The sequence below is a fragment of the Chamaea fasciata genome, unplaced genomic scaffold (genome assembly GCF_029207755.1).
Source record: "Chamaea fasciata isolate MVZ Bird 193981 ecotype frontalis unplaced genomic scaffold, bChaFas1.0.hap1 SCAF_1, whole genome shotgun sequence".
NCBI classification, from domain to species: Eukaryota; Metazoa; Chordata; class Aves; order Passeriformes; family Sylviidae; genus Chamaea; species Chamaea fasciata.
Genome location: NW_027094086.1, coordinates 118,784,685 through 118,808,832, shown reverse-complemented (window position 1 = coordinate 118,808,832; position 24,148 = coordinate 118,784,685). Strand labels below are relative to the sequence as shown.

The 24,148-nt window shown below is 41.3% G+C and overlaps 1 protein-coding gene across 5 annotated transcripts in view; it reads left to right on the top strand.

Annotated features, from left to right (window-relative positions):
- The window catches only part of CREB5 (cAMP responsive element binding protein 5), a 257,956-nt gene that overhangs the window by 208,086 nt on the left and 25,722 nt on the right, over positions 1-24,148 (top strand). The window lies entirely within an intron of this gene.

The window sequence follows — 24,148 nt, the reverse complement described above, 5'->3', positions numbered from 1 at the left end:
TCAAATGAGACTGTCCATCCTAGTCTCACCACCTAGCACAGGAGCCAACGGGGCTCTCTTTTCATCCCACGCTGCCTGTTGCTGCTTTGGCTTCCCAGTGTAGCTCCCTGAATTTCCAACAAATTTTTCTGAAATAGAAATACCCTCTTGGTCGCCTTTGCCACATGATGCACCAATGAACCCAGTAGTCTTCCCAATCCAGATTTACTGGAGCAGCCAGTTTGATAGTTTTCTATCTCAGCTATCAAACTCTTCCGTCAGTTGCTGATAACCTTGGGGTTAGGCCAATATGCTGTCAGATGTTTCAGAAGCAGGACAGTACTATGTTCCTGCTGCAGCAGGCTCAGTTCTGATCAAGCCAACACCAGGGCTTATTAACCAATTCTGGATCTTTTAAATTTTTTTCCCCCCTCACATCATGGGCAGTGGGTTGAGCCATGAGTGTTAAGGTAAAATTTTAAAAGTTTTAGAAAGTTTTTTCAGCTCATTTGGTACCCTCATCTTTGTGCAGCACAGGAAAAACAGGTGGGAGCTGGTGAGGCAGTCTGCAAAGCATGGAAATCCTTTTTTTCTGTGAAAACTAGCCATTTTTTGGTTACCTGTGCCAAAACCTTGGTGGCCCTAGGTTGCCAAGCAGGACAGTGTGTGTGTGTTCTTTCTGTAGAAAAAGTAGCTCAGAGGCTCTTTTATCTTTGCTCCATGAATTCCCCGAACACCAAAATAATTTCTGTTTTCCTGACCCCGCAACATCCAACTTACTCATAAGCACTGGAGCTGAAAATGGCATCTGTCCCTGGTCAGTCCTGGTCTAAAATCTTCTCTTTCCTTCAGCCTCTCTGACCCATCTGGGAGTTTGGGATTGTGGCAGCACAACAAGAGAAAGAGAGAGAGAGAGGGAGAGGGAGAGAGAGAGAGAGAGGTATGAGCCTGGCTGATGGGGAAAGTGATAGTGGGATGTAAAATGGCATAAAAGTAGGGGAATAAGTGAAGCAGAAACTTCAAAAAACATGATTGTATAAAGACCCTGCAAAAGGAAAAGGGTGTTCAGAGAACTGTGGGCGAAAAACAACTATCTGGGTAGCATTTCAAATAGCCACATTCAGTCTATGGTAGCTAGACATGCACCAGAAGCTGCTTTTAATTAGTAAAGCACAGTAAATGCAACACAAAAGAGTAACTGCTTGTGCTTCTTTCCAGTTCTGTCCTTTGGTGTAACTTGCATCTGACTCTATTATAGCAAAGGAAACATTATGGGGCGGAAGCAAGAGAAACTTGCAGGGCTGCCGGAAAGAGCAGGCTGTCTGCTTCCCTTCCCTCTCTTTCCTCCTCCTCCTGCCTTTGGCCACCTGTTAGCATCCCCTCGCCCCCTCCCCCATCATCCTCACTCCTGCCAAAACCTCCCTTTATCTTAATGTGCATTTTGAAGCCTGGTCTTTTTATGCTTTAATTATATTTTCTAGTGGCTGTTGCTTCTTTCCCAAATGTCTGTGGCCTGTTTTTGTCAGGACAGGAAAGGCTGAGAATCAGAAAGTGGAGGGGGAGGAATTCAGGCTTGTGCAGCCCAAGCATAAATGAGCCTTTTGCTTCCAGGTCAGTAGTTCAAATCCAGCCTACAAAAGTCAAGCTGGAAAGTGATAGCTGCTTTGGAGCCTGCGTGTAAAGCATTAGTTGGTGGTCTCATTTGGGTTCAGAGAAGACAGGTGTCCAAATCCCTTCTGGCCCTAATCAGCATCTTTGCTGGCAGCATCAGAGTCAGGGCCAAAGATGTGTGGGCACCGAGCCTGTGATGCCCGAGCCTGGGTGGTCCTCCTGAGTTGGTGTCCAAGCAAGCTGGCAAGGTATCCAGGGGGGCTCAGACTGCTGTTGTCTGTGTTGCACCTCCTGTGTAAATAAACAGGGATATTCAGCTCTGAGTGCTGTTCCTGCAGCTTTGATTCCGCTTTCAAGAAAGTATTATTATTGCCTTTGCATTAATTTCTTTCTTTTCTGTATTTTACCTTTGAAGTAATTACACGTTGAGGAAGCTAATGGATTAGAAGTGTAGAACTAAATTTACAGAGGCAGCGCAGGCAGGGACCACATTTTGGGGTGGCTGGTGGAGATGGATAAACTGGAGTTACCGGAACAGCCTCAGTCCAGGACATTTAAATTACTTTTGTCTACCAAACCATCTCAGCCATGATACCTTCCTGTTCCTTGTGTAATCAGCCTTGTGCAAGTCCAGGATCAGTGAATGTAATTTGGAGCAGAATTTTGTCTTTATGGTCTGCAATGTATCTACACCGTCTACCTCTTTCACTTATAAATCGTAGCTTCCAAAAAGATAAGTCTCTGTAGGGTTTTTATATCCATTTCTGAAAGCCTCGGGGAATCTTAGTTTAAATATGTGTACTTGCATCCTTCAGCTTCCCCCTTTTTATTTTCTTTGCATTTATGCAGACCTGTCAAGTCCTGGAAATGAGGTGCATGAGGCTGTGTGTTGCTGGTCTGTGAGGAGGGCAGGCATGTGAGTGCAGATTTTGGTGCTGGTGTCCTCCAAAGACAGTGATGATGGGGTGATAGAAGTTGTCAAGCTGTTCCTGAGGATTATGATATCTTTTAGTTCTGCCTGGTTGCTGCATAACCTTCCAGTCCTGCTCCAACACCTTGCGTAGTCAGGTAGCTACTGCAGGTAAGATTTCAGGCCATGGGAGATGTGGTGGTGTCCAGATGAAATTCCCTGAGACTCTGGTGGCTCCAAAAAATGGAGCAAGAGATGAGGCCAGAAGTTTTGAGTCACTTGGGAACTAGCAAGTCTTTGTGCTCACTGAGCAGAGTAGGGTCAATTTCCCTGGCCCTGATGTACAGGTCCCTTAGCCCATATACAGGCAGTCAGGATAAACTAAATAATCGCAGTGGCCTCGTGGTGCTGCACTCATCTCAGGGATGCTTGGAGAACTCTCACCTTGTTCTTGCCCATGTGCCCTACAGTTTTGTCTGCCACAGCTTCCAGAGCCCTGAAAGGGACAGGGTTGAGCAGCCTGTGGACAGAGTCATGTAGGAGTGTTACAGAAATGGGGAGCACTAGGAAACATCACATGTGATACACTCAGCTTTGCCTGGTGTTGCAAATCATATTCCCAGAGTGAATGTAAATTGTCACTGATTGACTTCAGCGCTCTTTCATCCACTCACTCCAGGTGTCGTTCTGCCCCATAATCTTCAAAACATTAAAAAAAAAATTCAAAAAATATTCCCCACCTTTGCTCTGCTTTTGTGAAGCTTTTAAGCCAAATTCTGCCTGGGCCTCAATGAGCATGGTTGCTTCTTGTAGATTATTTAACTCTTGCAGTGGTGCTGTCATTGCAGGATCCTGTAAAATTTGCTTTTTGTCGTAGTCCAGGGTATTGTTGCTATTGGTACATTTTCATCTACAAGTGCCAAACTCCTGCTTTAAAAAAGAAAAAAACCACCCAACCACATGCTAAATTCCTTGCTGTGGAGTAAAGATTGATTACATGTGTTTATGTGTAATTTAAAAATGGTTCATTCAGGAAGTGTATGGTCTTTTAAAGGCAAGTTTAAAATCTTCAATTTTACCTAAGTTTATTTATATTAGGGAAATGAGCCTGGAGTACTAAGCAAAGTCCCATGATATATAGGGTTCAGCCTGAGAATTCTCTGAACTGTTTTATATATATTTTATTCTATCAATATGCCCTTTCATGGCTACTAATTAGTTTTGTTAGTTGACTTACAGAAAAGCACATATAAAATAAGGAGTATGTGATTCCATAGCACTAATAGTATTAATGAAAAGCGCAGTCTGGAGGCAATTGTAAAAGCACTTCTTCAACCAAAAAATAATTCTTATTTGAATTATCATGATTAATTGCATAGATTTTCCTTGTCACAGCACACTGAAATTGAAATAGTGAGGATGTTCTAAAACTTTCAGTGTATAATTCTAGTATGTGTTAGAAAAAAGGTGTATACAGATTGTGTTCACATACGTAAAATAAAGATATAAAGAAACAGGAGAGACTAAACTTCAGATCTACTTTTAGCTGATCGTTTTAACTTGAAGCAGTATTAGATTTAATTGCAGAGGAAAGTTAATGTGACTGTAAGTTGGCATTGGTTGCTCCTATGTCATGCAGAGGGGTATTTGGATCCCCCAGCTTTTGCACTAATTGGTTTACATGCTGGATGCAGTCATGCAGGGTGCAGCTGTTTTGCCTGGAGGGGTGAAAGAGGAATCACCCTGTTTGTTTCTTCTGCATACTATCTGTAGTATTTGCTTACTATGTGTATTGACTCTGTAAATGTCACACTGTTTGCTGTTTCTGAGTGTGGGTTGGTGGAGTGCTGCCTGGGGCAGATCGAGGGTGGTAGCAAGGATGGTAGCAGGTGTTATTGTTCTCCTCTCCAGCCCTGCACATCCTTGCAGTGTTCCTGACATGCCCAGGTTCCCCTAGGCCTGCGGTGTGCTCTGCGTGTTTAATATGTGGAAAAAAAAAAGGAAATCTTGCCAATCCACATCACTAATGCAACTTTGTCAAGTGACATCAGCAGCAGAGGAGAATTTAGTTTCTAACTGCATGCAAATAGGTCCCAGACTGCTGGTTGTGCCATGATGTCAGCTCTGATTTCTCATCCATAAATTTCTGGGCTTCAAGATATGTTCAGATATCTTTCATTTTTCTCTCTGCCCGTGCAGAACTTCTGGGTTTGTTTTGGCTTCATTTGTGAAAAATATGTTTTGAACAACAAACATACTTTCTTAGGAGAAGTTCATTTCAAGAATGATTTCCTACTCAAACCTTCTTTGTCTTTGTTATCATTTTGCATTATGGTGAGCTGTTGATTACTAGAACATTTCAGGTATTTTCCCAAGGGATTAAACTAAGTGTTGGTAGTAATTCCAATGCTCTTTGTCAGGAATTGGCATTAACCTTGTTAATAAAGGCCACTGCATTATTTTGGCCATGTGAAGCATGTCAGCCTGCCTGTAGGTATGCCAAGGCACAGCAGCAAAGCAGGTCATGTCATGCAGGTTAACGTCAGGTTAGATTTTACAGCACATAGGACTGCTTGAAATGGCCTGGGTCTCCTGACTAATTTGGGGTACTGGGACATGGAACTTGTCACTGCTGGGTCTAAGGATTGAAGACAGCTGATCTATGATATGTGTGTCTCCTGTCACCAGGCGTTAGCTGTCTTTCCTAGCCTGGACAGAACTCCTCCTGTTAGTGGTAATCACTTCCTGGGAGTAATTCAGCCCTGGGACAGAGGATGGCTGGTCCTCTGCAGAAATAATCTAGATATGTGTTCTAGACTACTGAGCCCTTGTTGAGCTCTCCCTAAGAGGCAGTTCACCGCCATTTAAAAACCAGTTCCTTTTTTTCTGTATCTTTCCCAGAGAGACAAGCAGGGCATTGGCACCTTCTGAGCATGGGCTACATCCCTCTGCCTGCCACTCCATAAGACCTCTGCCCTAAAAGGACTCCGGATTAGCTGCTCTTTCAGTGAAGAAAGATGAAGAACTTGTGATTACTTCATGATTTTTGGATTTAGCCTGGATCTGTTATTTTCAGAAGAGAGCTTAGAAAAGGTGGGAAGCAGGGAAACTTATGCAGATGTCACAAGCAGTTTAATTTGGTTTTCAACCAGAGGTCTTTGGGTCACTTAACTTCACACAGTTCTGCACACATGAGTTCAAACTGTTCCCTTATAAGGCATTCTGTAAATAGTATTTCCAACACAAGGGAGCTTAAGTCTATTTGCAAAGCTACTGAATAAATACACAATACCAGAATAGAAATCAAATTACATGGGCTGATGTCTTTCTAACGTTGCTTAGTTCAAGTAGTGGAGATAGTACAGGCAAGTGAGAAAATCCCCCCAATCACAGATGTAATTCATTGTCTATATTGACAAAAAAAGGAAAGTATTTTGACAATAGTTATTTGGAGCAATTATGATTTGTTCTTTCTTACAGCCCCAAAAGGCAAAAGCAGGAATGTAACTACAATACGTTGCCCTTTTTTCCCTACTTTTTCTTTTCGATCAAGTCTTAGAGCTCACATATTGAGTAACTGGGACAGATGCCAAAAACATTCCCTTTACAAGTGATTTTAAACTATGTATGAGGTGTGTTTTTTCCTTTTGTTTCATGGAAACATCTCTGGTTTTGGCAAAAGTTTTCAGTTAGGAAATTTGGTCTATGATTCTGCATTGCCAAGGTTTCAAGACCAGGCCTAGATGGTCCATAAAACTATTTCCTCTTAAGCAAGAGTTCCACCTTATTAAAAACAGAAACTGTGGCCATCCCATGCCTTTCCCTGGTTGCCAACTCTCCCTTCTGGGGATGCACAGATGGTGGGAGGTTCAGCAGCCTTGCATCTGCCCCTTCCTTTTGCTGGAGCCCCAGGATCTCTCTGAGGTTAGTGCTAAGCACTGGTTTTAGGGCAATGGTGGGGTGGTGCAGAGGTAGAGATGGGCGTTCCTGCCCTTGGGACCTCGCTGGTGTTTTTGGGGATACTTAGGGAGGTCTTGAAGCAGTGGGCGTCTCCTGTATCTGCTGTCATGCGGTCATGATGGGGACCGTGCCAAGAGCCACATGCTTTCAGGGAGGGAGCTGCTAAAAGAGCTGACGGGGGACAAATCCATTATGGCCCTTCCCTTCAAATCTGCTCAGGCAGGAGCATTCCTACCTCAGGCCTCCCCCAGGGGAGGAGATTCAAGGGAGAGTCAAACAAGGGAGGCAAAAGTCTGCAAGTAACCGGGCGTCAACCGAGCGGGACTTGGCCTCTGGCTCCAGCTGGCAGGTGTCTGAAATCATATTCTGAGAGCTGACTGCAAGCCCTGGCTGTACCATCGCTTGCTCCTCACGCCTGACAGACAGACGGTAGTGCCCTGACTCACAGACAGCTCACAGAGCTCACAGGCAGCCAGCACCCGCCTCACTGTCTCCACGCAGCTTGATGGAGGTGCAGGTTTATGAAATGGTAAAGCTGCTTGGGTTGAGCCATCCCTCCTCAGGGCAGTCAGTGCTGTATGACCCAAGTCTCTGCTGGGGGTTGGATTTCTGCTATTCTCAATCCCAAATTCCTTATCTGTTTACATACTCATTTTTCTTTTCCCCAAACATTTTTGCAAATTTATAAGTAATCACCAGAGCTGAATAGATCTCTGCAGATGATTGCTTAACTAATTCAACATAAACAATATGCACGAATAAATGAAAAGGGCATGGCTTTATAAGAGCAGGAGTGGTAAATGAAGGATTTGGATGTTTGTTTCACAAACTGCTTATGGTAGAGGTACAGACAGAGGCTAATCAAGGAGAATGCAGTTAACCCAGGAAGAGAAATCAAGAATTGCTTGTGTCTGTTTCAGAACTACCTGTGAGAGCTTGTTGGGTGCTTTAAATGAAAGCCACCCTCTTATGGGTGGCTTCTTATTCATCCTGATCTTGACAGATTGACCCAGTAGCACATGGGATATTGGTTGAGGTTGCTGAGTGCACTTGTGTCTTGTATTTGAACTTCTCATGTACATGGTAGTTAATTACACCCCCATTAGCAGAGGAAGAGACAAAATTTGGTTTCACCCATGCTTTTTTCATGTTTGCAGCCTTGCTGCAATTCTTCTGGGTTTGCTCTACCCTACATAAATTTCAAATCATATTTGTGATATGGACTGAGGTGAAAATATCACTGCTTGATTTATTTTGAGGAGGAGGGGAGAGGCTGATGCATATCAGACTTGATACAGGCTGAAACCCAGTGATATTTTTCCTCTCTAATTTATATGAAAGATTTTTTTTTAAAAAATGCCTGTTACTAATTTTTTGGTTAAAAATTGATGTTTCCCTTTTCTTTTAATTTGTCAGCTGCTGGAAGAATGTTGATACTTAAAAGAGTAGACAAAATGAATCAGACTAGACAATGATGCAGGAGGACTGTACAGATCTATGTGCTCATGAATGGGGGCAAGTTACAGCTGACCAAAGTAGTTGCCAGGTCCTCTTCCTTAGACCTCTCACTGGTTTAGACCTGGACACACCTTCTGAATTGCTGCTTTTCAAGTGCAAATGTCCCAGGCTTGATGAAAGAAGTGTCAGAAATTCAGTGGGATTAGTCACTGTCTGGAAGTGCTTATCCCTTGCATAGGCTATAAAGGATGTTTAGGTGACAGGGTTGAACAAATTTTCTTCTTGTGGATGTAAAATAGGATAAATACTTTTAAAAATAGGTTTACTGCTGAATAAAAAGGGCCAAATTGCTACATTTTATGTCTGTCTAACCTGATTGGTAATACTGAAGTGTCTGCTGGTGATGCATCCTGCTGGAGCCTATTGTACATTGCATGTTCATTTCCATTGAAGTTCCAGGTATTTCATCTGTCTCTTGAGTTCAGAGAGGGAGTGGATGCTGTATGTTCATATAAAAACTCGTATCAGTTTTTTGTTTCATGTGAATGCAGGCAAGTATACATCCTTTAAAGTCACTGTTGCTGTTGAAAGTCTTAGCAGTACTTCTGTTATTACTTCTCAGCACCTCGGAAGGGCCATGTTAAAAAAAAAAAAGGTAAATACATTTTTAAAGTAATACGTTTCACATGTTATTTCACGTCATCCATTCCCATGAAGGTTGGAAGCAAAACTGAGGCTGATGTCAGTGGGAACAAAGTTAAGTTTACAATGTGGAGTTCAGACCCCAATTTCACTTCCTGTTAGTATGAAAAGCAGTTTGAACTTGTAGATTATAAAGTCTTTACCTACCATATAACCCACTATTTTCTCTGATACTTCTGTTGTTCATAAAAAGATCTTTCATACTTTACCTTAGAGTAATTGGAGACTGGAGATCTATATTGCTCCCGCTATTTCCACATTTCAGCTGTCACCTAGGAATTTATATCTCTACTTAGGATAATGAGATTTAGTAGGGTCATTTACACTCTGTGAGCATTCTATAAATCACCATTTACCCACTTGTGTATCATATGGCTTTTATCTTTTCTATCATAGATAAATATTTTATACAGACTGTTACTATTCATATTCTCTTCATAAAATTCAGCATATACTATTCATTTAGATGATGACAACAGGAGATAATGTGAGGTCCAGTATTAGTCATTGGACTGCTGTTTGGGGTTGTTAAATAAAAAAATAACTGAAAGCATAGGTTGCCTTTCAGTGCTCTATTTATTCTTTTCAGATGTTAAAAAGGCTCTTGCTGTACTACAAGCAATGGTTGTAATCACTTGCTATCACTGGAGATAGTTAAAGCAATTGTGTTGTCAAATTACATTTTAAAAATCAAAACAATAAAGTAAATTGCAGTATATGTGATCATTCCCAGGATATCTTTGATAAATATCCATGGCAACACACTTCATTATTTATTCCTTTAAAATTCCTCTTTCTTCCTTTATAAATAATGAAAATCTCTCTTTTCCTACCTAAATTAATTCGTAAAGTCCCTTTTAGGGTCTTTACCCTATCTTCTACAACTCTGACTCCAGCAAAGCGAGTAAACATACTGATTTTATTTTATTTTTTTGTTCTTCTTGCCTGGGCTCTAATTTCTAGCAGAGCTGTACTTTACTATCATTTGCCCAGACTGTGGCACAAAGGAGTGCCAATTTTTAGTGGGGCAATGTAGACTCACACAGGCAAACACATTTGCTAGCAGAGGAGATGAGAAAGCACTGCCTCTCCTGTCCTGTTCTGCAGTCCTGTTCTGCAGTCTTCACTGGTTTGAGAAAACTTTCTAATTTCCTTCATGTTCGCAACTCTAGACAAAAGGATGGACTTGGGAGAACCAGACTGCACCAGGGGCAGTGGGGGGCAGCACAATTCACCAGAGCAACTGACCACAGCAGTTTGGTCTGACCTTGTGTCCTGGACCTGTTCAACATCCCTGCATTGCCCTTACCCACCCCCAGATTCTGCAAAACCCAGTTGGGCTGAGGAAAGAGTGCCACCCTTCACTCTGTGTGAGTCATTTGTTGGTGATCAGTGGTGGTTTGAGGCAGCTCTTACTTTGCCATCTAGATTGCAAAGACATAGAGAGAAAAGACATGCACTGACAGACATTCCAGGGATCCAAAACTCCTGATTGCATTGCATTTTGACAATAGTCCTATTAAGTGTGAATCATTCTGTGTGTTATTCTTATTACTCATTCACCTCAGATAACAGGCTTGATCCAAGCACTGGTGAAGTCTTTCCACTGACTTTAGTGGGAGTGGGATCAGGTCCTCAGTGCCACATTAGCTGGCTGATTCCATGTCCAGTTGTAAAGCTTTTGTTTCACACAGCCTGGAACAAAAATACAGAAAACATATCCTTAATGTTAGCTGAGTCCTTTTGCCCTTGTTAGCTTCACTTTTTTTTTTTTTTTTTTTTTTTTTTTTTTTTTTTTTTTTTTTTTTTTTTTACCAGTGGAGTAGATTGATTTACTGATAACAAAGAAATGTATCCACATAATGATCCAATTGTTTAGGTACAAGTTGTGGCAGGGGAGATTTAGATTAGATATTAGGAAAATTTTATCACAGGCTGATAAAATTTGAAAGGGTTTTAAAGCATTAAAACAGGCTGGTGGAATCACCATCCCTGGAAGTGTTCAAAAGACCTGTGAATATGGCCCTTGGGCACATGGTTTAATGGTGAACATGGTGGTGCTGCTATGCCGATGATTAGACTTAATGATATTAAAGGTCTTTTCCAACCTTGAGGCTTCTATGATTTTATTATGAGGGACAGAAATTACTCCGATGGCATTCAGAAAGGAAATGGGTACTTTGGGTTTTTACCATGTCCTGTTTGCTTTGACCTCTGTAGTCAAACATCAAAAATGGCTCTGAGTGAACTCTCTCTGACTTTGATACTGACATATTGGAATAAGTTTACTGGACTTATCTATTTGGAAATACTCAAAAATAGTTGTTAGGTTGAAATGATGCAAGTCTCTACAAAATAAAGTTTTCACATCCAAGAATCAAATTGTGAAAAGGAATATTGATGTTCACTTTAGCAATATCTGAGACATTTCTGCATGTAGTATCTTTCCCTGAATATGTCTCTTTTTACCAAATTGGGCCAATGAATTGTGCCCATTAAATGCTAAATTTACTAGCTGGTGTTTGCTGAATCTGGCCCTTATTAAATGTCCAGACAAGCTTGTTGTAGTTTATTTTGTAGGACGTCTGGTTAGAACATTAAATACAACAAGGAAAAATAAACTTAAAAGTAAAATGGTTCAACTCCTGCCCTACTGGGAATTTTTTCCTTGATTGGATAGAGGCAGAAACAGGTCACTGTTTCCAAGTGAATTATCCCAAGTTTAAGAATTGGATCAAATATTTTTTCAAGAGATAAATCTTAGCAAGAAACATTAATCTTTTTTAAAAATTTGGGGGTTTTTTGTGATTGTTTTGTTTTGTGGGGTTTTTGGGGTGGGTTTTTTTCTTTTTTTCTTTTTTTTTTTGTGCTTCTGGTTCATGTGATTAGATTTTTTTCTACTAAATGGGAGGATTTTGCTAGAACCAACATTTGATAGTAAAAGATTTTTTAAATAACCTTGCAGTATTTCTTAGTAAAAGTCCTGTTTCTATTCATTTTTTGCTCATCATGATTAAAGTTTTTCTTCTAACTGAGATTCTAGCTGCAATTTTTTAAAAGATAAATGAAAATTGTAGCCTCTAAAAAATATTACATGTGTGCCAGCCCATGACAGGCTATGCATCTGCCACTGAAAAAAAAAAAAAAAGAAAAGAAAAAAAAAGCTGTTCCTTTAAATTTTTTTGCCTTTTCTCATGGTCTGATGTCCTCATCAAATTTTTAACTTATCATCAGAGTGAGCAGTATTAGCAATGAACTTCTGTATTTCTTAAGCAGTCTAGTAGAAATTTCCACATTAATTTTAATTACTCAAAGATTTTTAACAATCTGAGATCTGTAAAAGTCAGTATTTCCTCCAGTTACTACACAGCAACAGCAATAATATCACTATAATTCCCAAATTTAGCATTTCTCTGTATTAGACTGAAGGGGAATGGACTGTCTAATTAGGAAGTTCATTGATAGTAGGTCTGTAAACCCTGTAGCAATTTTTTTTTTTTGAGAATTCCTCAGTAATGTGTAGTTACTATAAATATCACATGCACTAGTACACTCAGCAAGCTGGGATGTTCTCAATAATGAGTCTTTGGTACCCTGTGTTAAGATTTGCAACATTCCAACACAAAAGCTGTCAGAGCAGTTGCAGGGAAGGGTTGCCTGCTCTGTCACCCTCTTTCCTTCTCAGTTTGAATTCTGAGCCTTGGGAAATGTTTAGTTTTTGGTTGTTTTGAAGTGGCTGGTTTTGTTAACTTACTACTCCATCCAGTTCTGATTACACATCTGTCAGGCCACAATCCTGCCAGGTTGTTTATGTCTTCTTATTCCTAATCTTCCTGATATTTTTAATGCTTTGCTTACGGTTGCAAATACTTTCACATGATGTTGAGCAAATTGGGTGAAATGTTCCATGGTTTTGGATACTAAAGACTCATTTCAATCAAAAAAAGTTCTCCTCATGCTTTGCTGAAAATGAGATGTTTCCCACTCAGATGGAAATAAAAATGGGTGCAGTGATAACAGTGCCAGGCTTTTCCACACATCCCCTCTGCACCTCCAGGACCAAAGCAGCATCCTTAGTTGGTCACCATGTGGCTCTCTTGGTAAAACTCTAATTTGTTACTGCCTCACCTTCTCCAGAAGTTGCTGGAGAAAGTAGGATGGGTATGCAAATGTGTAGTAAGGTAATTATTATGTATCAGTATTGTCATAGTGCCTGAAGAGCCCAATATATTGTTCAGAGAATCTGTGGGTGGATGCTGAAGTAATAGGAAATTACAGTGACTGTGGGTGGTAGAACAGAAACCCAGAGGTAAAAATACCATGAAATGGGAGATATTAATACTGAAAGTATGAACCAGGAACACAAACCTTTCCTAAAGCACCCCCTGAGTGTTTCTCTAAAGCAGTGTTCTTTCACATCTTTAAAACTGTCAGGGCATCTCACTGTTACGAGCTCCATGGATAATGTTGCATCTCACTGTTGTTTAGATATTGGGCAGGGAAGGCAGGGGTGGCACTGGTGTGATAGATGAGCTATGCAGCACCTATTGTAAACTGAATATTACTTTGTGAAGTAATATTACAAACATGTTAATTAGACACTAACACAAATAGGGCACTCACTCCCAGCTAGAACCCTGCCCTTAGACAGTGACCTCTCAGCTGCACCGTAGCGTGTGCATGAATTTCCACACGTTTCATGGACCACCTTCTGAGGTAGACCACCAGTTGAATAACACTCCTCCAGGACATCCTGGATTTTACCCTACAGGCATTTGGCATTTACTTTTTACACGTAGGTAAGACAACGTCTTCATTGCTCAGGTGGTGGGATGTTGCACTTTACGTGCGTCCAAATGACTGTGTGAGAAGCAAAGAGAGTTAGATGTGTTGTATTTCATGTCAAAGCCTTTAGTAAGCTTGAATGACTTTTTATACTAAAACGGTTTGAGGTACAAAGTTGTAGCTTCTTAGAGAATCAAATCCTCTCAATAACTTCAAACTGAAAAGGGGAATGCGTGTTTTAGATTTGCTATCATAATTTTAAGGAGGTAGTGTACGGATATTCTGGATATCTCTTTTCATGTGACCATTCTCGGTAAATTCTTACATCCCTTCAGTTATTATAAGTGACCCGGGCTTCTGTGTGAAAGAGAAGAGGAAAAAGTGCTTTCCATCAGTGAATTTCTGCCACCCCTCACCTACTGCGCAATGCTGGGCAACTGTTTTTTGCTAAAAAAGAAAGCCGCGTGCCAGCTGGATGTCTTCCTGCGGTAGCTAGGTTTTCCTTGGAGGTTTCCCATCTCTATACTAACTAGGCTTGACTATGCTTGGCTTATTAGCTTTTGCAAACACACTTGCCAAGGTGGGATGACTGTAGGCAAAATGAGTGCAGCAGGGAGACAGAGGCAAATAAGTAGGAGTGATCAAAGTCTAGAGATTTGCTGGCAGACGCGCCTCCTTCCTACGCGCTACAGCCAGTGGGTCCAGTGCTTTCCCCTTCTCCTACGGATGAATCAACACATCCAGGGAAGCTGTGCCAAAGCAGGGGGTGGGTGGGAGACAGCCTTAGCACTGTACGACAGCTGTTGTTTTGCCAATATATTCAGTAGGAAATTCAGAGCAAAACTTGCCTTTTGGACCACGAATCTCATTAAAGTTCACCAATGACTGGGAGAGAGCAGACTTAAAAGGTTTTTGCCGCTTTTACGCTGTTACAATAGAAGACACTGTAGATGTTATAAAAGGCTGTCTTGAAAGTTTGGTGAAGGTGTCTGCTGCCAGTCCTAGTGAGATGCTAGAAATGGTAAAAAATTGAATTTGCCAGCAAGAAACATTTATTACTGCATGGCAGAAAGTGCTTCCTGTTGAAATGACAAATTTGGCAGAGATGTTGAAGTCAATTCCCTTTAGTTTCTTCACCAGGGTTTTACAAGAAATCAGTGGTGAGAGCCAATAGATGTAGAGTAGCATTGATACTCTCTCACAGTCTCTTTATTCTTGGTCTCTGGTTCTAAATTCAGTAAAAGTATGTACATGTATTTTTACGTGAAAGTGTGTAATATGTATTTTACATGTATGCTAAAATGCATACATGTATTTTTAATTATTTTCTTTTGTGGCAAAGGCCTTAAAAGCCAAAGTTACCCAAAACATAGAAGGAAACCTTTAGCTGGCACTGCATGTAATGTTATAGTGCCAACTGCCAGTTTGCTGGGCAGTTAGCTTTTGATTTATACTTTCACATATGGGTTTGAGTGGGTGGCTCACAGCTTTTTGATGCCTTATTTTCCATATTTTGTAACTTTGGTTAATGATTTCATTCACTGCAGTCCCTGTGTCCAACAGCAGAGTCCTACCCTTGATGGGGTGGCATGTTTGTAACTCTTCAAGCACTGAGCTCCTCCACAGTGTTAGTTCCCCGCCTTCCCCCCCCCCCCCCCCCCCGGTTCCAGTAATGTCTTTTCCTTGCTATGCTGGAGGAGAAGGAGATCCTGTGCCAACTCTTTGAGCTCTCACTCAGCTGCTGCCTTCTCAACTATAAACGTTACCAAGCGCCCCCGTTGTTTTCATTCTCCGTCCGTATACTCTATACTCACTTGGAAGTGAACCTTATGGAAATTCTGGGTTTGTGAAGAGCCTCGCAGATATTTCCACTTGAAATGCCATGGTAGCAATAACACACTGTGCTTGCAGTTTGCTGTCCACCTAGTGACCTTGAACTGCTTTGCAGCAGCTGCAGAGTGAGATGCTGGGGTGGTGGCAGCTGTGCCCAAGGACCTATGAGGGCCTGAGCAGGGGGGCACAGGAGGGTTTTACAAGGGGGCAAATAAAAGGGAGTACAATGAAAAAGGTACACACACACACACATACGGGTGCGTGCACAAATGCAGAGTCTTGAGTCCAGGATGAAGGGAAAGACTCACTTCAACTACTGTCAGACACATACGCAGCAATTCACCCCTGCAATCTGTGCGTGCAATGACTGACAACACAAATTCAACAAAACATTTTCCTTCTCCATCCTAAATGCCACTATGATCATTTGCAATCTCATATCCTGTCTGTTGTTGAGACAACACTGTCCTTCCAATGCTAATGCAAAACCACATCTGAGCAATGTGCAAGGTGACCTGCAAAATGTGTGTAAACTCTGTGTCACACCACTTGCATGAACAGTGGAATTTCTGGGATGCTTGCTGGCAGTTTGTACTGGGCTCGTGTTGATCATCTGTACTGAAGAACCATAACCTAGCTGGAAAAGTTGGCTTTGGTGGCAATGATACACCAAGGGGCATGTATAATTCTGTTCAGTTTGCTGCACCTCTTGCATATCGTCTATAGAATTCAGAGTAATGCACACAAACTTTTGTGAAGTAAGCACAATCATGCTCAAACTCTGTGTACTTTGTAAAATCTCTTTACCCAAATTGCTTATGTTATCTAGTTCATTCCTAGGGGGTGTTAGGTTTGGGTTGGTTTTTTTTTTTTTAATGATACTGCTTTAGCACAGTATTTTGAGGAAGAAATTGAAACAGAGGAAGATAAAAGGTGTTCTGTGGTTTCTTTTTAATTGGAGACCGGAGGCAAAGTGCCTCCAGATAATTTCTCGGAGAAAAGTCATTGTCTTCTCCCACTCTTGTCATTAATCTCTAAAATTATTGCCCAATTTCTGTTTAATGTGCTAAGATTTCTTAATATGTTAAGACAATGTGGAAAGAAAAATTTGAGCAGGAGGGAGCATGTTTCTTTGAATGCATAATTTTTAATTTTTTTTCTGAAGTCTTCATCTGTCTTGCCAGGCCTTTTGCAGTTAAAAATTTCATCAAATCCAGTATGATTAAAAATATGTATTTTTATAATGGCAATTCATCAAAAGAACTGAAATTGCTACAAATATTGAGAATGATGGCTATTCCGATTTTGTGTCGGCACAGATTGCTTGTGCTGTTCCTGTGTTAACCATCACTGAAAACAGGGATTCCCAACATACGTCTTACGTGATACTTTCAGTTCCAGAGTTTTTTATTTACAAAAACAGTAGTGAATGTCAATGTATGCTAACGCAATATGGGCTTAAATGTAATAACATGCCTAAAAAAATTGCAGTAAATGTGTGTTTTGCTGTGTTGCACAATAGCCACCATATTGTTTCCACAAATAAAAATTTGGGTTCCCTCAGTCTAAATTTCTACTTCTATAATTTAGTGTGTTGTTGCATTAGTGAAGCCTTTTTAAATCAAAAAGAATCTACAGGCCTTAATTTGAAGTATGCTGTGAATCCATGGAGTCCTCATACAAGCTTTTTTGGATGGTTTGACCCTCATGTTAGTGTGGAATAATTCACTTGGATGGTCTCAGTGAGGACTCCCAGATTTCCAGAATGAGGGCCACCAGTAAGCTGTTATTTTCCATTCTAATTCTGCTGTCAGCCCAAGCAGTCTTATATTTTTTGTCAGCACATCACTTTGAAGTTTAGTAAGTCAGTGCAGGTGTCTTCGTCGACATTGTGATGTTGAGCATCAATCAGGAACACCAGCTATTTGAACATGACCATGGCATTATTTGTAAAAACAGTTACTCTGGATTTTCCCCCTCCCCCAGATCACTTTCACTCCCTGGATTGTTCTATATCCAGCTCAGAAGGACATATTTATAAGACTTGTTATTCTGACTCACTGAGTTGAACAGTATTACACAACTATTTTTTTTGTCGGTCATGGGATAATATTGCCAAAACCTCTCAGTGGCTTTTCCTATGCATTTGCTCGTTTTGGTGGATGTTCTACTACTCAGCAAGGTGGGAAGTATTAAATGGGTATCAAAACACAGCCCCTGCTGCTGTAGAGGGTTACTCAAGCAACACTGTATAATTTAGATGCTCAGTAATCATCTCAGGGCATTGCGACAGTTTGAGTTGTTTTTGTTAATAGAGATCAAATTATGGGTGTAACTAGCTGGCAGTCTTCAAACAGACTTTTGCAAGCTGTTTACTCAGCTGTCCCACGGCAACAACTGCATACGTGAAGTGAATTCTTCCAGTATCTCTGCTGTGGTATATTTAATTTATCCTATTTTGCCACAGTGTGAGAGAAACAAATCTTGAAGAAAGTACGATTCATGTCAGATGCTGCACTGCAGACAGGCTGTGAAACTGGCTGCACAGTTTGACATCGTGGGTGAAGATTTTGTTACTTCAGAGTATACTCTTATTTATTTTCCAGTCATTTAAACCCCCAGAATCAAAAGGAGGAGGAGACCAAAGAAAAATAAATCATAGTATGTCTAGCATAGATGAGGTTTTTTTTTAAATCAACATGGCTAATAGTAATAATAGAAATACCTGCTGGAAGCAGCTGCTGAGATTTGTCTAATTCTAGTTTAAATTAGTATCTATCTAGTTTAAGTAGACATTATTTGGTCCACCCAAGCATTTCCCAGTTTATGAAACACTTGTAAAATAAATCATTATTTCCTTTTCGGGGGGGGGGGGGGGGAAATCCTGTTAGATACATGTTGCTCTCAATCGTATCACGTCTTACTTAAAATATAGTGATTTTAAGATCAGAAAAACACATTCATCTATGCCTCCATGGTTTTCAGTCAGAAGAATATAATATAAAAAATATCCTTTTCACAGTATGGACTTTGAAGATTAGTGAAATTATACAGGACCCTCCTTTAAAAAAATGAAAATACTAAATAAGTGAGGCTGTCCCTTAATCTTACTAAAATATTTCAGAATGCTGTTTTAATGGGAAAAATTGCTGATAAAAATGATGGGAAAGAATTGGGAAAAAGTTTAAAACAACTTGCAGGCAGTTTTAACTGCTACTATATCCCATTACTTTTTCTCTTCCACCTCAAATGTAATGATAAATAAAATAGCAATAGTTCTTCAAGCAACAGCAACAGAAAAGAGCTTGTGGTAAGAAATAATACTGAGTCAGAACTGTACAGGGCCAACCTGTGTGTAATACTGAAATACAGAGCAAACATGCTTGCTGTCCTGTGCTAAACAATGTGTGTGACTTGATGGATGTTGTGGTCTGAGGCATTTCTGGGGCAGGGAGGGAGGAGAGCAGAGGGAGAAGAGAGAAGGTGAGGCATTTGTAAGGAGCGAGGCCAATCGATCACTTCTGTCAGCTGCACAGAAAATTAACTACTTTACAATTCACTGGTGTATATAATATGTCATATTCCTCAGCTCCAGATTAAAAAGATGTAGCAGTGCCACAGCTAGAGCCGAGACTAGCTCACTGTCTTGGAAGTTCACTTGAGCATGTGGAGCTAGTTTTGAAAATTTTTAAAAAAATAATTCAGAAAAATTTTAGTGGGCTGCTTTTGACATTGTTTTTTAAAACTTGGTAATGTCTAGACTAATTTCTTGCATTGCAAAACACACTGAGTGTCCTTTTCCCTGAAAAATGTTCCTTATGATTCATAGGTTCTGGACGCCCGGGTCCCTTTGGACCTGGAGTACTCAAGCTATAGATTTTCATTGTCATAAATGTGATAAAATGTGTAAACCTAAACAAAAATACCCCTGGCTGCCTTCTTAGAACTCAAACACAACCAGATGCGGTGTTATCCGGCAACGCTGGCATGGACTCGGATGGACTGACGTGTCCAGGTTCTCAGATGACATGGAGCAGTGCAGCTGCCCTGCAGCCACCATCCAGCTGGCAGGGGAGGGCAGGGGAAGGGGGCAGCCCACCTGCCTGCCTGTCTGCTGCATTTGGTCTGGCAGCGCTCGCCACACAGAAAAAAAATCAAATAAGCAGCAAAAACATGGCCTCTTTGTTCAGCTTTACTTTTTTTGATGAACAATTTATAAACTGCTTTTTGACCGCTGAATGATTGTTTATAAACTAGAGAGAGATGAGAGACAAACAAAGTGAGACTAGAAAATAAATAAATAAATTTTAAAAAATAATGATTTAAAAAAGCAAATACCCAGCCCCTCAAATTCAGAATCACTGTCCTGCCAGGTAGTGACAGACTTGCTTCAGACTTTGTCTTTGAAGGTGCATTGCTTTGCTATACTGACAAGTGAAGAAGTGAATGTATTAGCTGCTGAGTGAGCGGGGGTACCTCATGTAGAACAGATAAGCTGTGAATCAGAGGGGAAAGTTGTGACAAAGAGTTTTTCTCTCCAAAAAAAGAAAAAAAGGCCCCTTATCAAGTCCGTCTTAGTCAGAGCTTAGGGGAAGCACAACTGCTGCTGAGCTAAGAAGGAAAGGATGTCAGAGAAGGGAAATAACTTACTAAATTGTAGAGCAAAGTACACCCCTATGTACACCCCTGTGTTCATACCTACAGCCCTGTGTACATGATCTGTTTATCTGAATAATTATGTCTTTGACACATGAGAAGAATTATACATTCACTTTATTTGTTAGATGAGTTGTATCATTGCATTTTTGTTTGTGTGATATTGACTACCCAGAGCAGCCACCTAGTTAAAGCTAAATATATATATATATACACATCTACAGTTTTTCTATTCTCTGTTCACGGATTTAAGTTACTGCCTCTAGTAAGGCACAAGAAGATTGACCCATTTTGCATCCTGGAGACTTGCAATACCATTGGCAGGAGAGAGTTAAAAGGAGCAGCACTGTTGCCTGTTTGTAAGAAAGTCTGCTCTTGGACTGTGGTTCTGGCTCTGCCACTAAGGATTTCTCTGATATTGAGGCAATCTCAGAGTTTTTTAGTTCAGTCATCTGTAAAATGGATGTCCCACCACATCTAGCGACACTGCCTTCATCTTCAGAGCAGTGTGAGGAGCAGCAAACATGGACCTATGCAAAGAGTCCTGGCAACTTCCACAGTTGGGTCTGGTGTTTACAAAATGCTTTAGGATTCCTGGAAAGCATGAAGGCTTGTTGTTCACTCACAGCAGATTGTGTCACCAGTTCCCAGGGCAGTTGCCTCATAGACCTGAATTAATCAACCCAGCACTTGGACATATAAAATATTTTAAGCAGTGTGAAATTGTGCCTGCCATTGGGGAACACTGAGACAGCTTCCAGCAGAGACCCCATGAGTGCTGGCAGGTTCCTTTCTGCAAACTTCTGTTTGAAGATGGCCACCACCTAAGTGGTGGTAATCCTCTTCTAAATTAGGTCTTTGCTAGATGGGTCTTCATTTTCCTTCAGTGTCTGCCTGATGTTTGAGTGAGCAATATGATTACATGTGGGTTTATTGAAAACCTAGGCTGCTGCTGTACTAAATAAAACCAATGAATGCTCAGAAATGTATAGGACAGCTTTGTATTTAAATTTAATATTTTAATTTCACATTATACTGCTACATGTACCAAATTTTCTGAAATATGGCAGCAAATGCTTATCTTCTTTTTCTGCTGTTGGCAATGCAATACCTGTAAACTTTTGGTTTTGTCTTTGGGGTAGTTGCTTATATTTATGATAGCAAGGAGTAAAACATATTGAAACAGTCATGGTTACAATATTTATAGATTCTGAATGCATATTAAATTAGGAGCAAAGGAGAAGCAGAATTACATTTGTTTTCTAACACTGTACAGTTAAAAGGCCAGAACCACTCCTGCCAACGCATCTGCAAATGCTTTAGCTCGTAGTTGAGAGTCAGAGCAACATTGCTAAACATGGGTGGATGGTGTAGCACAGCAGAAGTGTCACCCATTGAATGAGGAACCCCTCAGAGAATCTGGCAAGAGTAATTAATGAATCCATTTGGAAAAGTCAGTGCCCTTCAATTAGCCTGAATGTAGCAAAGCAGATGGGATCCCATCCTCCAGGGAGAAAATTGAGAATGATCCTAAGAAATACTGCTTTGGACTGATTTATCTGGGTAATTATAAGCCTCATTTGCACGAAACTGTTCAATATGGCTGCAGTGAGAAAATTAAGAATTTATAAAATGTTGATAGGTGGTCTAAACTATCAGTGGTAGTGAAATCATCTGTCAAGCAGGATCTTGGTTCAGAACATTAAAGTAATCATCAGCCAGGAGAAGTAAAAGCCAAACCTGGCTGTGAAACTGAGGGGCGGAGGAGATGTATTTATAGGCAACCTTTTTTTTTTTTTTAGAGGCTCCTTTGAGCTTATGCATAGTGGAAACATTCACTGCCATCCTTATTAGATATGGTGCCCTGCAATTAAAATATCCTGCAAGGGTTCAGAAGGTAGAAGAGTAAGTCTAAAGAAACTTAAAGAAAAAAAAAAAAAAAGAAAAATGCCGATTTTCCTTAAACATCTGGTGGTGCAGGAACCAAATGAGAAGAGCAATGAAAGAGCATTTCAGAGCACGTGTGTCCTAGCCTTATCTCATGGAGACCCTTCTGTCCTTCTCAGTGGTCTCATTTTTAAGTCAAAGCATTGCAGGACTTACTTGTATGAATGGGAAGCCATATGTGCCTTTAATGTAGACACGTAAAAACTGGAAGCCAGTACATCTATATTCCAACTGTGTTTATGTATGACAGAAAAAGAAGCAGGATGGCTTATAGAAGCGAGAGAAAAATAAACACTGTTTATGACAGCATCGGAATTGCATAGAAATGATGGTCTGCAGTTTGTAGGGCTGGCGGATGTTTTTGGCTATAGGGAAATCACACTCCAGCACCTTGGACTTTCTACATATCTTGTGTTTTTAGAAACACTTCAGTTCAGACAGCTCTAAGCAGCATTTTGCACAACATTTTCTGAGTCTGGAGCTTCAACAGACAGAAGTCTGAGACTTTTTAACAAGTGGCAAAGAAAACTTGTATTCCTAGACAGGCTGAAAGACGAAGCGGCCTCACCACTCTTCCAGCCCTCCTAGCTCAGGGCATTTCTCTGCCATTCCAAAGCCAGCCTTTTTTCCCCCTGTGTTTTCTTCCTCCTCCACAAATGTCCCCTTGTCAAAGATGACAACTGTTGGTGTGTACCTGGGCAGCATGCTCCTTGTCCTCTCCTACCCTTTCCAGCAGCCCTGTGCTATATTAAGGTGTTGGTTTGGACACTATCCCCATTGAATTCAAAATTCAAAGTGTATTCAACTGTTTTAATTAAGTAAAGAATTCAGTTCTGGCCAGAATGTCAGACATAACCAGTACTTTTAGGGCATGGAATTGGTGTCATCAAAGCTGTGAGGCTTTGATTGTAAGCCCGCTTTGGACATTCACTGGTGTGCGTAATGTGTGCTGTTAGATTTTTTATTTTATTTTTCACCCTTCTAATCTCAGAAGGCCTGAGACAATGTGGGGATGAGCACACCGGCCAGAGCGGTGGGGGCAGGATGTTCCCACTCCGAGTCATCCTCTCAGCCTGACAGCAGGCAGTCTGAGACTGGCACAGTTTGGCCTGTGACTGCACCTTCTCGCCCTCCACTGATAAATAAGCAGGCTAATTGAATTAATAAACAGATAGCTCTTTTCCCTGCCAGCTGGAGCACCATCAAAATGTGTGATAAATTATCTGTCAATGCTTTAACTGCAGGGAAAAAATGAAAAGAAATAGCTGCCTCAACATTTCCTCTCCCAATTCTTCTCCCACTTTTCCCCTTCCCCTGTCCACCCAAGCACCCAATTTAGTTTGCCTCAACCCTCCTTGCCCCTGGTCTGTTGTCCTTTGGCAGAACTCCAAAGAGATGTAGCAGTGAGAGGTTCACTCATTTGGCCACGCTGGTAATGGGTTATTAAGACTGTAGGCAGAGCAGACGTTCCTGTGGCTCACTGGGAAAGAGGAACAGAGGCACATTTCTGGGGCAAGACTGCCAGTGTCTCAGCTGCCAAGGCACAGCCATTTCTCAGTTGTGACCTCCTGTGGCTGAGACACAAGCCTCACATGAGGGGCAATGAGGGTTGCAGTCAAGCAGGAAGGGCTGTTGTTTAATGTCTTCATCACTGCCACAGACAGAGGGGTCAAGTGCACTTTCAGGTTGGCAGATGGCACCAGACTGAGTGGCACAGTGGAAGCACCTGAGGAATGGGATGCCACCCAGAGGGACTCTGGACTTGCTTGAGAAGGGGGCTCATGGGAACCTCATGAGGTTCAACAAGGCCAAGTGCAAGGTCATGTAACTGAGCTGGGGCCACTCTCAGTATCAGTACAGGCTGGGGGGTGAAGGGATTGAGAGCAGCCCAGCCAAGAAGGACTTGGGGATATTGGTGAATGAAAAACTGGACGTGACCCAGCAATGTAAACTTGCCACAGCTGTATCCTGGGCTGCATCCAAAGCAGCATGGCCAGCAGGTCGAGGGACACGATTCTATCCCTCTGCTCTACTCTTGTGAGACCCCACCTGGAGCACTGCATGCACCTCTGAGTTCCTCAGCACAAGGAAAGACATGGGCCTGTTGGAGTCAGTCCAGACAAAAGCCACAAAGACAATGAGGGGGCTGGAGCACCTCTCCTGTGAAGACAGGCTGAGAGAATTGTAACTGTTCAGCCTGGAGAAGAGAGGGTTCTGGGAAGACTTTACTGTGTGGCCTTCCTGTACTTAAAGGGGGCCTACAAGATCAGGACTTTATAGCAGAGCCTGTTGTGACAGGTTTTTACA